Raw genomic sequence first — 16,222 nt, 5'->3', positions numbered from 1 at the left:
GGTGCCATCTTGATAAGGAGGTTCTGTGTTTTAGGAGAAGTCAGCAGGGTCATGCTGGTGTGACCTCAGATGGGCTGATTTCACAAAAGGGGTGAGAAAGGGATGTGGAGGAATGATACCAAGCAGGGTGTCCGCTACAAAATCATCAGTCAGGATTTAGGGCACACCACAGCACAAAGACAGCCCTGGTAAAAGTCACCAACGACCTTCTGACAGCTTCAGATAGAGGCCTTGTCTCTGTTCTTGTTCTTTTAGATCTCAGTGGCTGCCTTTGACACCATTGACCATCACATTCTATTACACAGATTGGAACAGTTAATTGGAATTAGAGGACCAGCACTTCAGGTCATATTTATCAGACCGGTTTCAGTTTGTGACAATTAATCATGAAAGCTCCATGCACACCAACGTTTGTCATGGAGTACCTCAGGGGTCTGTGCTAGGACCATTATTATTCACTCTGTATACACTCCCCTTAGGCGACGTGATTAGGAAACACTCAATAAATTTCCACTTGAATGCACATGACACACAAGTCTACTTGTCCATCAAACCAAATGAAACTAATCAATTAGCTAAACTCCACAACCTGTTTCAAAGATATAAAGACCTGGATGACAACTAACTTCCTGCTGTTGAACTCAGACAAAACTGAGGTAATTGTAGTTGGCCACAAACACTTGAGGTCCTCACTTACAGATCATAACATTTCCCTAGATGGTTTTGCCTTGGCCGCCACCACCACAGTAAAAAACCTAGGTATCATCCTATTATCCAAATAGACCATTACGCTCCCAAAATCTAGACCTACTTGTTGTACCCTGAATTTCCAAAACCACAGTGGGTGGCAGAGCCTTCAGGCTCCCATCCTTTGGAACCACCTTCCACTTTGGGTCCGGGGGCTGACACACTTTTCTTTATTTAAGAATAGGCTTAAGACATTCCTGTTTGACAAAGCTTATAGTCAGAGCTGGCTCAGGGCTCAGGGTCAACTTACACCAGCCCTTAGTTATGCTGCCATAGCTCAAGACTGCCGGGGGAACTCATAGTCATAACAGTGGCACTGAGCATTGGCACTAAGCCTCTTCTGTTTCCCAGCTCCTTTCTTCTCCCCCGTTTCCCCTTCCCCTTCACCTTCTGTTTCCCAGCTCCTTTCTTCTCCCCCGTTTCCCCTTCCCCTTCACCACCTCTCTACCTCTCCCCCCCACTAGAATGACATCTGTCCTGCTTGTGCATGTGCTACATAAACACATAAAAACATTTCTTAAATATTTGTTCTATAAACATCTGCAGCATGTACCTAACCCCTTCTCTCTGTCTGAGTTCTGGTGCCACCCAACCTGGAGAACTGCTTGACCTGCTGACGTTACACGACACACCCACCTCCAGTGCCATAATCTACTGAACTGCCTCCTCATCTTCCCCATCTCCAAAGTTTCTCCAGTTGACATCTACCCCCCGGGCAGACATGGACTAAAAACACTGTTGGACTCTGAACTACCTCACATGCATTCTTGGACCTTCTAGACTCACAAGCTGACTAACTTGATGACTTTGTTTGTTTGTTTATATGCTCATTGTCTGTGCATGCAACACCTATTGCAGGTCTGTCAGGAGAGGGGAGGGGGATCCCTCTTTCTGTGGTCCCTCCCTGAGGTTTCTGCCTCTGTGTTTTTTGGGCAGTTTTTCCTCACCTTGACTGAGGGTTTAGGACAGAGGGTGTAGCAATGTGCGGACTGTAAAGTCCATCGAGACAATTGTAAATTGTGATGTTGGGCTATACAAATAAATTGAATTAAATTAAATTGAATTAATTAAATTAATCACCGTGTTGACACCGAAGCTGCTGGAGGAGGCCCCGGAGCTGGAAGACCCCGCGGAACTGGGAGCCGTAACGCTGGAGCGGCTGGGGGGAGTTAACGGGATGCTAAAAGTCCCAGGCTGAGCCTATTGTCTATTCTGAGATAATAAATTGAATAATTAAACATGCGTATAAAGCTTTGTTATTGATCACTTTTGATATACTGACATGTCTACGCATGAACAGCTATGCTTAGGTATCTTTTTTGCGCTGTGAGCAGGCTACACTGCAAAGAAATACTTTTAAGAATAAGAATATTTGTCTTATTTCTAGTAAAAATGTCTAATGTCTTTCTTGTCAAACACATCATATGAAAGTAACTAAAAAACTTTTTTCTACTCATTTCGAGTGAAAAGTTGCTGAAAAGTGTAAATTGTCTAAAAATGAGGTACTCTTAGGGCGATGTGTCTGTGTTTTCACTAGAAATGAGACATTTTGACAAGAAATGAGACAAATATTCTGGTAAGATTGAGATTTTACAGTGGATGTGACCCATGCGATAAACACATTTGTTGTGAGGTAGTAATAAAATAACTCACCCTGGGAGAAATTAATGGCAGCCACGCGGTTATCAAAAACGATGAGACCCTCGCCCCCTGTTTGACCTGCACGTTGAAGGTGGTCACCCACTCTCCTCTTGACGTGCACTTTGATGTCGGAACACCTTTTTTTTCGGGGACTCTGCGCCGCTCCGACCCCACAGCATTCACACGCCATCCCACTCACTTGTCTCTTATTATTTATCCCGGAGGACAACGTGGCAAAAAGCACATTTTTACGTACCTCAACTTCAGTGCGGAGGGTCTCTAGCTCACAATCTGTGAAATGTCTCCTTCTTTGACTTGCTCATTGTGTAAATCTGATCTTGCAGAGAGCGAAATCATACATGCAGATGCTATTTAAATAAATTTACATATGTAAAAGAGGGCGTGGACAGGGAGGAGTCTTGCGCTCCCACTATGTGCGCTCAATTCCACGTTGAGTGTGATGTACAAAGGAAATATGCTTGGATTCATGGGTACACTCAGTTTCGTTCATCAAAATTTTTTGTTCGTACGCCTTTTTCTGGATTTGGGTGTAAGACAAGATCTAGTAGGAAATCCACGCAACTCTTAGTATATGAGGCCCCTGGAATGTGGAATAGAGGATCTTTTCCCATGTCTTTAGTAGAGTCAGGGGGTTACCTTACCTCTTGGTCACAATATAGCTGACCATTGACGTATAACTTGTGTACAGCGATGACGGCCCAGGATCCAGATGAAAACATTGTCTCGTACGATGTAATTTCTCCTTTTACTTGCATTCCTTCATCAGAGTCTGATGGAAATATGTCGTATTCAGGCAGAGTTCAAGCAGGGCACAGACCTGTTCTGGTGTGAGGTTGGTTCTGTCGAGGAGGGAGTGATCTAGTTCTAAATTACCTTTCACTGCTGTGACTGCCTCTGATGTCGGAATGCAAGTAAAAGGAGAAATTACAGCGTACGAGACAATGGTTTCATCTGGGTCAAGTTTCAGGGTTCTTACCTTGTCTGTGAAGTCTTGCGAGTTCTTAATGTGATGTGGAGTGTTCCCCACCAGCGGTGCGAGAATGGTCAAGTGTTTTGCAATATTGTAAGTGACTGAGTCGATGCTGCTGATGATGAGTCTGAGTGGCGCCCCCCTCTCCCCATGTTGGGGAGGTCGTAAATGCGGGGGATAGCTTCTACTGGGTACAAACGGTAGAAAGGTATTCGGTCGATCGCTTGATCCTCTTCCAGTTGCTGAAGAAGGTTGACAACCTTCTTCTTGTAGTTGCTGGTGGGATCTCGTTTCAAAGCTTCATAGGTGGAAGAATTGCTGAAGGGACCAGTGACTTTGTCCTCGTAGTCTGAGGTGTTCAACACAACTCTGCATCTTCCTTTGTCTGCTGGAAGGATGGTGATGTCTTGATCCCTTTGTAAGGAGGTCAGGGCTTTTTTTTCTTGACAGGACAGGTTAGAAGGGGGTGATTTTGCACCGGCTAGTGCTGTTGGGACCTTGAATCTGAGCTGTTCTGCTTCTGAGTTTGAGACTTGGTTGTTCTTGATAGCTGATTCGGTTGAAGTGATGAGGTCGCTTACCGGAACATGTCGAGGTGTGAATGCAAAATTCAGTCCTTTAGCTAACACATCTCTTTCTGGTTGAGAGAGATTCCTGTTGGATAGGTTCTTGACCCACTTCTCCTTGGTGTCCTGTCTTGGCGTAGAGTCATTCCTCCAGGTCAATTCAATTCAATTCAATTTAGTTGTATAGCCCAACATCACAATTTACAATTGTCTCGATGGACTTTAGAGTCCGCACATTGCTACACCCTCTGTCCTAAACCCTCAGTCAGGGTGAGGAAAAACTGCCCAAAAAACCCTTATAACAGGGGAAAAAGAGGCAGAAACCTCAGGGAGGACCACAGAAAGAGGGATCCCCCTCCCTGGGACGGACAGACCTGCAATAGGTGTTGCATGCACAGACAATGAACATATAAACAAACAGTAAGTCAGCTTGTGAAGTCTAGAAGGTCCAAGAATGCATGTGAGGCAGTTCAGAGTCCAACAGTGTTTTTAGTCCATGTTTTTAGTCCATGTCTGCCCGGGGGGAGATGTCAGCTGGAGAAACTTTGGAGATGGGGAAGATGAGGAGGCAGTTCAGTAGATTATGGCGCTGGGGGGTGGGTGTGTCGTGTAGCATCAGCGGGTCAAGCAGTTCGGTTGGGTGGCACCAGAACTCAGACAGAGAGAAGGGGTTAGGTACATGCTGCAGATGTTTATAGAACAAATATTTGACAGGTGGGGGTGATGGTGAAGGTGAAGGGGAAACGGGGGGAGAGAGAAAGAAAGGAGGTAGGAACCAGAAGAGGCTTAGCGCCAATGAGAATCAGGTGCGCTGATTGCCCCCAATCAGCCTGGCCGCACCTCCACTGCCAACCAGAGGGAGGAGAAACACATGGCAAAAAAAAAAAAAAAAAAACACAGACACCAAACCAAAACAGACAACCCATAACAGTACCCCCCCCCCTCAAGGGACGACTCCTGGCGTCCCTTGAGGTCTATCGGGGTGGGCCTGGTGGAAGTCCTGGTTGGGGGTCTAAGATGAAGCTCCTGGGGACCCAGGAGCGCTCCTCTGGGCCATACTCCTCCCAGTCCACCAAGTACTGAAGACCCCGGCCCCAACGCCGTACGTCCACCAGACGCCGCACCGTAAAGGCAGGATGGTCGTCGATGATCCGGGGGGGGTGGCAGGAGGTCTGCAGGCGGGCACAACCGGCTGGAGACAACAGGCTTGACCTGGGAAACATGAAAGGTCGGGTGAATGTGCATGGAATCTGGGAGCTTCAACCAGATGGCGGCGGGGGAGATGATCTTTTCGATCGGGAAAGGACCGATGAACCGGGGGGCCAGCTTACGGGACTCGACCCAGAGGGAAATGTTCCTGGTGGAGAGCCAAACATGATATGTGGGGGCCGGAGTGCGCCACCTGTCCGCCATCTTCTTGACGGCCTCGGCCGTCCGGAGGAGAGCGGTCCTCGTGTCCCTCCAAACCCGGCGCAGGTTCTCCTGAACGGACGGGACAGCGATGTCTCGCTCCTGCTCGGGGAAGAGTGGCGGCTGGTAGCCCAGGGAGGCCTCAAAGGGAGAGAGACCCGTGGCGGAGGAGGTCAGAGCATTGTGGGCGTACTCGATCCAGGGGAGGTATTCGGTCCAGTCGGTTCTGGGCTGCCACGCAGCGCAGGGTGGCCTCCAGGTCCTGATTGGCCCTTTCCGTCTGCCCATTGGTCTGCGGGTGGTAGCCTGAGGAGAGCCTGGAAGACGCACCCAGTGCCGCACAAAAGGCTTTCCAGACTCGAGAAACAAACTGCGGGCCTCTGTCCGACACAATATCGACAGGAATTCCATGTATCCGGAAAACCTGCTGCACCAATAGGTCGGCAGTTTCTGTCGACGACGGTAACCCGGGGTAGTGCCACAAAATGGACCGACTTGGAAAAAAGATCCACTATGGTGAGTACCGTGGTTTTACCTCTCGACTTGGGCAGCCCAGTGATGAAGTCCACGGCGATGTGTGACCAGGGGCGATGAGGCTAGAGGCTGTAATAGGATGGAGGGAGCCTGGTGGGAGACCTTGCCCCTGGCGCAGACCGTGCAGGCGGCAACGTGCTCCCCGACGTCCTTTTCCATGGACGGCCACCAGAAACGTCTACGGAGGAAGGACAAGGTACGTACGGAACCCGGGTGACAGGCCAGCCTCGAAGAGTGGGCCCACTGCAGAACCTGCGGACCAGCCCCGGCAGGAACGTAGAGGGCGTGGGGAGGACCGCCGCTAGGATCCGGTTCCGTCCGCCGGGCATTGCGGACAGCCTCCTCCACTTCCCAAATGGCCGCGGCTGCTATCCTGTCCAGGGGGATAATAGGTTCGGGGCCTAACTCAGCGTCCAGTTCGGTCTCTGTAAATTGCCGGGACAGGGCGTCGGGCTTGACTTTTCTTGAACCAGGCCTGTAAGTGAGGGTGAAGTTGAAACGTCCAAAGTATAAAGCCCACCTGGCTTGCCGGGAGTTGAGCCTCTTCGCCGACTGGACATAGGCGAGGTTATTGTGGTCGGTCCACACCACGAATGGCTGCTCCGCCCCCTCCAGCCAGTGCCGCCACTTCTCCAGCGCCAGCTTGACGGCGAGCAGCTCCCGATTCCCCATGTCATAGTTACGCTCGGCAGGAGAGAGCTTACGTGAAAAGAAGGCACAGGGGTGTAGACTCTTGCCTGGGGCGGGACGCGGAGGAGAGAAGTGGCAGTGGGTATTTATTCTTTACGGTGATGAGATTTAGACCCCGGTAGTCTATGCATGGACGAAGGGTCTTATTCTTCTTCGAGACAAAGAAGAACCCGGCCCCCAACGGAGATGAGGACGGGCGAATAAGACCTGCGGACAGGGACTCGGAAATGTACTGCTCCATTGCCTCCCGCTCAGGTTTCGACAAGTTGTATAGGCAACTAGACGGAAGAGGCGCCCCCGGCAGGAGGTCAATGGAGCAATCACAAGGCCGATGGGGCGGCAGCGAAAGGGCACGGGCTTTGCTAAATACCTCCCCCAGGTCATGACAGGCCGGGGGAACGGAGGTAAGGTCCGGAGGGAGAGGCCCATAATTGCCAGAGTAGCGGCGGGAACGGCAGAGCGAAGGCAGGAAGCCGAGCAGGACGGGCTCCACCCGAGGACCCTGCCGCCCAATCAATGCGGGGGTTGTGGGCCCTGAGCCACGGATATCCCAATACCACCTGAGTCAACCGAGAGGACAGGATCAGGAACTGGATGGCCTCCTGGTGGTTACCGGACACAGTTAGTTGCACACAAATGGTCTGATGCGAAACGGACGACAGGCGCTGACCATCTAGGGCGTTAACATTGACGGGTTGGTCAAGACAGATGAGGGAAATACCTGCCTCCGGGGCGAACCCCGCGTCCATGAAGTTGTCCTCCGCACCCGAGTCCACCAGGAAGATCAGCCTCTGGCTCCTCTGGTGGCACTCCCGCTGGGTCCATGTTGGCCAGATTGTACTGTAGTACGGGCAAAAGCCCGAGGTTTGGGAGCGAACCCAAAGGTGCGGAAGTACTGGCAGAGAGACAGTCAGCGGGATCAACGGGCGGTTTATTGCACAGGCAGAAATACAAGGACACGGTAGCACACACGTAAACTGAAAATCACGCACTAAGGTGGAGGAAAAACACGAGAGAGAAACAAACTGAGGATCATGCACTACGGTGGAGAATAAACACGAGAGAGATGCAACTAAAAATCACGCGGAAACGCGGAACCGGGAAAACAGGCATGGGACGAGAACACGGGGTTACGAGAATGACGGCGGGAGAGTAAGGCGAAAGCACAAACAATCTGGCAGTGGGTTGCAGCCAAAGCACGGCTTAAGAGCAGGAGCAATCAGCGCGCCGATGAGAATCAGGTGCGCTGATTGCTCCCAATCAGCCTGGCCTGGCCTGACACCAAACCAAAACAGACAACCCATAACACTCGTACTCCCAATCTTAGGGTATCCATCCCAAAGTGTGTGGAAACATGTTTGATAAGGTTCTGAGTCATCCAGGTCATGGCATCTTGCTGAGTAAAATCGTAGGCAACTGGACTTCTAGTTTACTTGAAGATGTTTCACCACTCATCCGAGCTGTTCATTCCCCAAGCTGGCAGTTTTTCCATTCCCCAAACACCAGTGGTCATAATTTATTTAGCTATCAATACAAGTAAAACATAAGCTTTGCTTCATCAGGGTCTGTTTTTGTATTTGAACAATATGAACTGTCCCTCTACAGGTGCTTTGTGGAGAAAGCCCATTTTGTGTCATGTGTCCTGTAGGCCGATATGATAGGATGCTCATTGGCATTTTTCCTGATGTAGGTGGAGATTGAGAGTGAAACAGGGGCAGTAGAGACAGTTGTGTTGCAGAGGTGGTGAGTGTTAAACAGTGTCAGGCAGTTGGTTGTGAGTTTAGTCTGAAATCTTGAAAAGAAAATCTTGAAAAGAGGGACATGTTGTGAGCTCTGAAGTCAGTCAGTTCGCAACTGAAGAAGCTTCTCTCGCACATTGGAGGGGCACAGAATGAAAGCGTAGCGTTTCCTGTAGTCTGCGAGTTTCCTAACACACTATGGACATACAGCTCTGGAAAAAAATTAAGAGACCACTGCAAAATTGTCAATATTTCTGATTTTACTATTTATAGGTATGTGTTTAAGTAAAATAAACATTTTTGTTTCATTTTATAATCTACTGACAACATTTCTTCCAAATTCCAAAGAAAAATATTGTCATTGAGAGTATTCATTTGACAGAAAATGACAACATAACAAAAAAGACATTACATCTTTTTTGTTATGTTGTCTTTTTTATGTTATGTTGTCAGACCTCAAATAATGCAAAGAAAACAAAATCATATTAATTCCAAAACATCACAATACTCATGTTTTAACTTAGCAAGAGTTCAGGAATCAATATTTGGTGGAATAACCCTGATTTTTAATCACAGCTTTCATGCATCTTGGCATGCTCTCCACCAGTCGTACCAGTCCACGCGTAAGAATTCAAGTAGCTCAGCTTTTTTTGACGGCTTGCGACCATCCATCTTCCTCTTAATCACATTCCAGAGGTTTTCAATGGGGTTCAGGTCTGGAGATTGGGCTGGTCCAAGGTGTGGTCCTTCATCCACACCTTGATTGACCTAGCTGTGTGGCATTTTCTATGTAGACGGTCTGGTGCTGACACCCACATCAATACAACTCACTCCATGTTGTCCGGGTTTCCTACACACACCTACCATACAACAACACACAATCATCAAAGGAAGTTAAACTTCCTTTTAGGCTTTGTTGCTCCTGTACCAGTTACTATGACAATGAGATAAGCAACATCACTGTTAACGTGTCTAACTTTTGATATTACTTGGTTTCCAATAGCACTAGGACTACAACGAGGTGGACATAAGGTGCTTTTCTACAAAGAAGAGGAAAGTAAGTCATGTTCCAAGTCTTATTCCAAGTTTTGTCCAAACAGCCTGTTTTTACAGTAAACACTCATAGCTAGTGCTAGGCAGTCACAAAGATCCATCTGCTAGCTAGGGTTTGAGCTAGCCCAAACCCAAACAAGCAGTGTCTGTGTGTGTGAGAAAGTGAGGGTGAGAGAAGGAAATTTTTAAATTTCCTTGCAGTTTCCTTAAATGGTGTCAGGCAGTTGGTTGTGAGTTTAGTATTTTCTAAAATCTTCCAGTTTCTGCATAGAAAGTGATTTCTCCATAGCAAGACACCCAGGAGCACCATGTTTATGTTTAAGTGTAATTTAACTGAACCGACACAAATAAAACATAAAAGCAAAAATTGACAATATCAATATTTACGTTATCTTGAGTGTATATGCCACTGGAAGAGGGACATGTTGTGAGGCTTATGTACAATTGTAATGTATTGTAATACAATTGGGCTATTATACAATTATACACAATACAAGGGGGTGAAACCTGACTAGCTGCTGCTGGTTCGCCATTGTAGCCATGAATTAAGAGCCTAACTAGGTCATATCGTCATATGTTTATACCAAGTGATCTTTCATAAGGAACAAATGAAATGCTGTTACTAGCCACAGGTACAGTGTTGCCAGGTGTACCATAATTATCATATATGTATGATAAATTGGCACTCTGTATGATCTGTAATCCTCTAAAAAGCCAAATGTACAATGATTTGATCATTCTGTGAATGTATGGTTGTACCAGTTACTCAGGTGACCAAAGCAGTTACTGGTTCACACGTTATCAGTCACGTGCCTTTTTGCACATCAAAACAAGCTTTGAAGTAGTGGTTCACAGGAGTGTAGCTCCTTATTAGACGTAACAGCCATGACTAGTTACAATATACATTATCAACGTAAGCCGATGATACATGCTTCACAGAATTACTTGACACGGAAGGACACATGACTATTGTTTTTATGACAGGTGTACAATAATGTCCCTCAAAATACGCTAATTTTGAATTGCTGGTATGATAATCCTACATTTCCTACTGGCAACACTGGGACGATTGAACAATCACAACATGCAACCACAGATTCATAAAACAGCTGATGACCCAGTGGTGTTACCAGGATGCCAGATGTGGCTGAGCATTACTGGGCAAAACCAAAAATTGGAATGCTCAGCCAAAAATCCAACGTACCACACACACACACAAACACATGTATATATGAGCAGGATTTGTGCGGTAATATTTAAATGCCAACAATGAGACATTTTAATTGTTTCATTTTGAAATAATTAACAACCGTTACCCTCCATTACCCAAGAAGGACATTGTCCAGGAAATATTCACTGAAAAAGTTGACTGAATTTTTAAAATGAATCCGTTCTGTATTTCTAAATTTATTTTAGTATTTCCATATTTGCACATGTATTTATTGCTGTATTATGTTTCTGCATGTTCTTGAAAAGGTGGGCCTCACTTTCACTTTAATGCAGAATTAGAATAAAAACTTAAACTTAATTAATGATTAATGATTAATAATGAATGATTTATTAATTATATAATTATTTGTTCATTAATTTACTTTACACTCCCTGACTTTTTTTGTCCTCTGTACCTGTGCAGGCCGACAGAGTGAAGAACGTGTGTCAGGCCATATTTCTTAGAGACACAAAACTCAGTCGTCACTGACAGATGAAATGGCACAGGCAGACATTTTTAGAGGAACCTTGGGCTGTCTGGTCTGTCTAGAGCTTCTAAAGGACCCGGTGACTGTCCCATGTGGACACAGCTTCTGCATGAGATGTCTTCAACAGCACTGGGACAATCAGACCATATACAGCTGCCCCCAGTGTGAGAAGACTTTCACACCTAGGCCTGAACTGGGGAAGAACACTGTGTTAGCGGAGTTAGTGGAGGAGCTGAAGCACTCTGGACTCCAGGATGCTCCTGCTGATCACTGCTATGCTGGAGCTGAAGATGTGGCATGTGATTCCTGTGCCAGCAGAAAACGTAAAGCTCTGAAGTCCTGTCTGGTTTGTCTGGCTTCTTTCTGCCACAAACACCTGCAGCCTCATTATGACGCAGCTGCTTTCAAGAGACACAAGCTAGTCGACCCGTCCCACCAGCTCCAGGAGAACATCTGCTCTCGTCACAGTGAGGTGATGAAGATGTTCTGCCGCACTGATCAGCAGTGTATCTGCTCTCTCTGCCCATTGGACGAACACAAAGGTCACGACACAGTGTCAGCGGCAGCAGAACGAGCCGACAGGCAGAAAGAGCTGGAGGTGAGTCGACAGGAGGTCCAACAGCGAATCCAGGACAGAGAGAAGAACGTGAAGGTGCTTCAGAAGGAGCTGACCACCATCAGTGTCTCTGCTGACAAAGCACTGGAGCACAGCGAGAAGATCTTCACTGAGCTCGTCCATATCCTGGAGACAAGACGCAGCGACATGACTCAGCAGATCCGATCGCAGGAGGAAGTTGAAGTTAGTCGAGTCAAAGAGCTTCAGGAGAAGCTGGAGCAGGAGATTGCCGAGCTGAGGAGGGCCGATGGCGAGTTGCAGCAGCTGTCACACACAGATGACCACACACACTTTCTACGCAGCTTCTCCTCACTGCCACGACTCAACAGATCTACGTTCACCTCCAGCCCTCCACGTCCGTCCTCTTAGCTATTTCACAAACCTGACGGGACACCGTGTCCCAGACCAGAGACAAACTGCTGGATGTTCTGAGGGACACGTCAAACATCTCACAGGATCCAGTGTCAGAACCCAGGACCAGAGCTGAACTCTTACAGTTCTCACGTGAACTCACTCTGGATCCAAACACAATGAACACATGGATGTTACTATCTGAGGGGAACAGGAAAGTCACTGGTATGGATGAAGAGCAGTCGTATCCTCGTCACTCAGACAGATTCACTTACTGGCCTCAGGTCCTGAGCAGCGAGAGTCTGACTGGACGTTGTTACTGGGAGGTGGAACTGACAGGAAACGTTGGTGTAGCAGTCGCATATAAAACTATCATCAGAGAAGGAGAAGGGGATGAATGTGTGTTTGGATGGAACGCCCAGTCTTGGACTTTATATTGTCACAGTTCAGGTTGTAGATTCTGGTACAATAAAGTCTCATCCGACATCTCAGGTGATCGTCCCTCCAGAGTCGGAGTGTTCCTGGATCACAGAGCAGGTGTTCTGTCCTTCTACAGCGTGCGCGGAACCAAGAGGCTCCTCCACAGAGTTCAAACCACGTTCACTCAGCCTTTGTACACTGGAATACGTCTTTGGTCTGGATCAGTTGCTGAATTGCTGAAGATGAACAAGTGAAACGTCTCTGAATGATTGTGACTTAGTATCTTGACGAACCAGGTTCTCTACTACCTGAACGAATAATGGAACATTTATGACGAGCTGATACATTGTACTGCCAATTGAACAATACACAAACTGAAGACAGGAACAGAGAGGGGAAGATGATAACTGATCAGCATTTGTCCAAATGATCTTTGGCCGACAGAGCAAAGCTGGAGCCAATTGTCTTAAAATGTTGCCTCTTTCCTTATTTGTTGGCATAAACGGAGAGTGTTTGTGTGTGAGATATCAGCAGGACACTTTTTCATACAGCATAGATTGACATTGATATGGATGGTGCAAGAACTGGGATTCAAACTGGGGAACATACGATTAATGGATCACTCCAGTCATTGGGTCTCATTCATGAAATGTCAGCAGAACAAATTTGTGTGGGAACTGTTCATTGAAAGAAATGTATGTGCATATGCAAATTCATCAATATTTCAGTTGCTCCAATATTTTTGAAGCTACTAAAAAACATCTACACACGCTGCTGACCACACCACACGTAGCACGTGTAAATTTAAGAATGCAAATAATGCTTGTCACAATTGGAAATAATTTTAATTATATTGCGCTCTATTATGTACACAATACTCAGATGCCTTTGAAATATGTGATATAAACATGACAAACTATTAAAAATATAGGTGATGTACTTAAATTGGTTGGTTTTAAGATCCATATTAGGTTAATGATTGGAAATTAGCAAAATCAATCAACTCAATAAACACTTTCTACTTGCTGATGATAATAATATTATAAAGTTCCGATAAAGTTTCAGCAGATGATGCATTGTGCGTATAGGACACCAACTTCTTGGGGGGGGAGCACATCACTCACACTTAGAACTTTCATTCCGTCAATGTGCAACTAATATGTGATGCAATATGTGTGTTGTCAAATCTTCTGGCATGGTCTCCTGGTGGGACGAATGATTAATTTCCACCTCGGACATGGTTATTAGCAACACAGACAACAGGTTTCATTGATGAAACATTCGTAAATATGTGTGTAGGCTTAGAAATAACTAAAAGCCTCCCGATTTTTGAACGCCACGAAAAATTCTGATGTGATTGTAAACACTTGCGTAAATCCTGAATGGCAATTAATCATAAATTGACAGCACTCTCATGGTAATCAGTAATTTGCATAAATCTCCACCCAAGCCACATTAGAGGTGAACATATATTCAGGAGGGAGGTGACAGATCGCTGTGAATGTCATCTCTGTAGTTCAAAGAACCATGTCGCGAAGGTAAATCATTTGGTATGAAACTGGAGGCAAAGAAATGCAGACTATACATCAACGTCCACAACAACTATCAACTGCAGACGAGTGCTAAGCCATGTGTCCCACCAGGCCACTGTTTAACATCACACATGAGTAGTATAAGTAGCCAGCTTATGTCAGATCAAAGGCTTTAAGTTTGATGGATGACCTAAGGTCAAGAGGTCACATATTTCTGATGATCTCATATGCAATTAAGTTTGATGAATGCCTTTGGATCAAGAGGTCAACCATATGTTTCTGATGATCTCCTACGTCTGAATAATAAACTAGAATATGATCTGACTATCCGACGGAGAGTTGCGTGTGCAGCTGTGAAAACAAGTGAAGGACTGAAACTGAAGTGTGTTGGAGAGGTCAAGGGGTCACCCGGCAGTTGTCAAGAGTTGTGATGACTGTCGCCGGATGGTATGTGTGTGTGTGTTTTGATTTATTCCGGAGGTGTAAAACTTTAATTTTGCAAAGTTATTGAACGGCGCATGTGCGCAAGCGCAGAGGGTTAGTGGGCGTGTGAATGGGCGTGTGACATTGTGTCACGTGGTTTCTGGTGATCGTATATAGGCTGTGTTAGTGGGCCCTCCAATGTTGTATTTGTTTCCAGCAGCAGCAGCGAGTAGGCCTCCTTAAGAAATGACTACCCCGGGCAAGAGAGAGCATTCGGCCGGTGTGATGGGCGAAAGCGAGGCAAAGAGACTGTATCCTGCAGCGTTGATCAGCGAGACTCCGGTGACCGTCCTGCAGGAGTGTTGTTTGTGGAAGGCCCCGAAAAAGGCCACGCTGCTCAAGTGTCGAGTTCAAGATCCCCCCGAGGGACCGCTGCAGGAGGAATGGAAGCTGGATACAGAGGCGAGGTGGGGCTACGTGTTTAACTACTACGCCGGTGAGCTGTCGCTGTACTATCTCTACCCGCACCAGACATTCGGCCCCGCCACCCCCACACAACTCTGGTGTCGAGGTGTTTGAAAGGTGAAGCGCTGCAGCCTCTGCAGCCGCTGGTCTTAGAGCCTCGGAATGAGGAAGGAGCTCAAATTACATTCGTTGAACCTGAGGGGTCGGATGAAGAAGAAGAGGGGAGACAAGATGCTCACAGGATGATCAGGCTTACGTGGGAAACCAAATGTGATGCCAGTTCCAGATGGTTTTACCACGTGAGTTTTGAAATGGTGGGAAAAGACACACCCCTGGGGTTCCTGGTGATTGACCGTATCAACTCTGATCAGCGTCTGTATTTCACCGCTTTCAGAGTGCCGGTAACATTACAGGTCTCTTTCTGAAAAGTCGAAGCTGGAGGGATGTAGCGATGGTGAAAAAGAACCTCAGCGAGTTATTTTGAAAAGACCTCTGAGATCCCGCCCACACTGCTTAAATACGTCAACCAACTTGTGCGTCTTCCCGCAACATCTATGCCGTCAATCTCATCATCAGCTTGTACCCCACTTGCATGAACAGAGGGAACGAAGCCTGCCCCGAGGATCCACTGATTCAAGTTCATGGTGCAGAGTCTGTCCTGTGTGAGGTCTGGCGAACTTTAAAACACAAATTTTCGTGTGTGTGTATGTAATCAATGTGTAACCGACATCTATATAACGATGTAATAAAAGTAAAATCATTCAGAACAAGGACTCATTCTTTTAAAGCTACGTTTCGAATCAAGATGGTTGGGAAGGACGAGCGTTGGAACCTCCACCTTTTTTAACTCGTTCGGATTTGCTCCGGACTTTGAGTATTACCCTCCAAATATTTTACATTTCCTGACCCGTCCACCCCCCATTCTCTACCACGACCTACAACTTCAGCATGAACTATCGGCCGCAGGTGTAACGGGGGGGTGATGGGACCCAAACGCAACACACTGAAGCACACCAAGTTCAGGGGAAACGGTTTTATTGAGGGACGGGGATGGGGAGACTTAATCCTCTTCGGACGTCTGGGAGGGACGACAGACGGTGTCAACAAAATCCTCTTCAGCATAAGCAAATGTCTAACCAAAAAACAGTCTCAACTAAACTCTCTTCAGCCATAAAAAACAAGCAACAGAAAACAGTCTCAACGAAACCCTCTTCAGCGGATAAAACGATAAACAAAGGTGGTCTCAACGAGATCCTCTTCTGACAATATCAGGCTCAACACACGCGGGTGTTACCGGCGGGCGGCACTGACGAACGAGGTCGAGGCGAGCTGAGTCGGGGTTGGGGT

General features: G+C 46.9%; 1 pseudogene; it reads left to right on the top strand.

Moving 5' to 3' along the window:
• The first annotated feature begins 11,078 nt into the window (after positions 1-11,078).
• Positions 11,079-14,906, top strand: LOC144740473 (E3 ubiquitin/ISG15 ligase TRIM25-like; annotated as a pseudogene).
• The last annotated feature ends 1,316 nt before the right edge of the window (positions 14,907-16,222 follow it).

The sequence above is a fragment of the Lampetra planeri genome, unplaced genomic scaffold, assembly GCF_965212315.1.
Source record: "Lampetra planeri unplaced genomic scaffold, kcLamPlan1.2.h2 scaffold_2198, whole genome shotgun sequence".
NCBI lineage: Eukaryota > Metazoa > Chordata > Hyperoartia > Petromyzontiformes > Petromyzontidae > Lampetra > Lampetra planeri.
The sequence above is the reverse complement of the archived record's forward strand: the minus strand, read 5'-3'. Positions and strand labels throughout refer to the sequence as shown.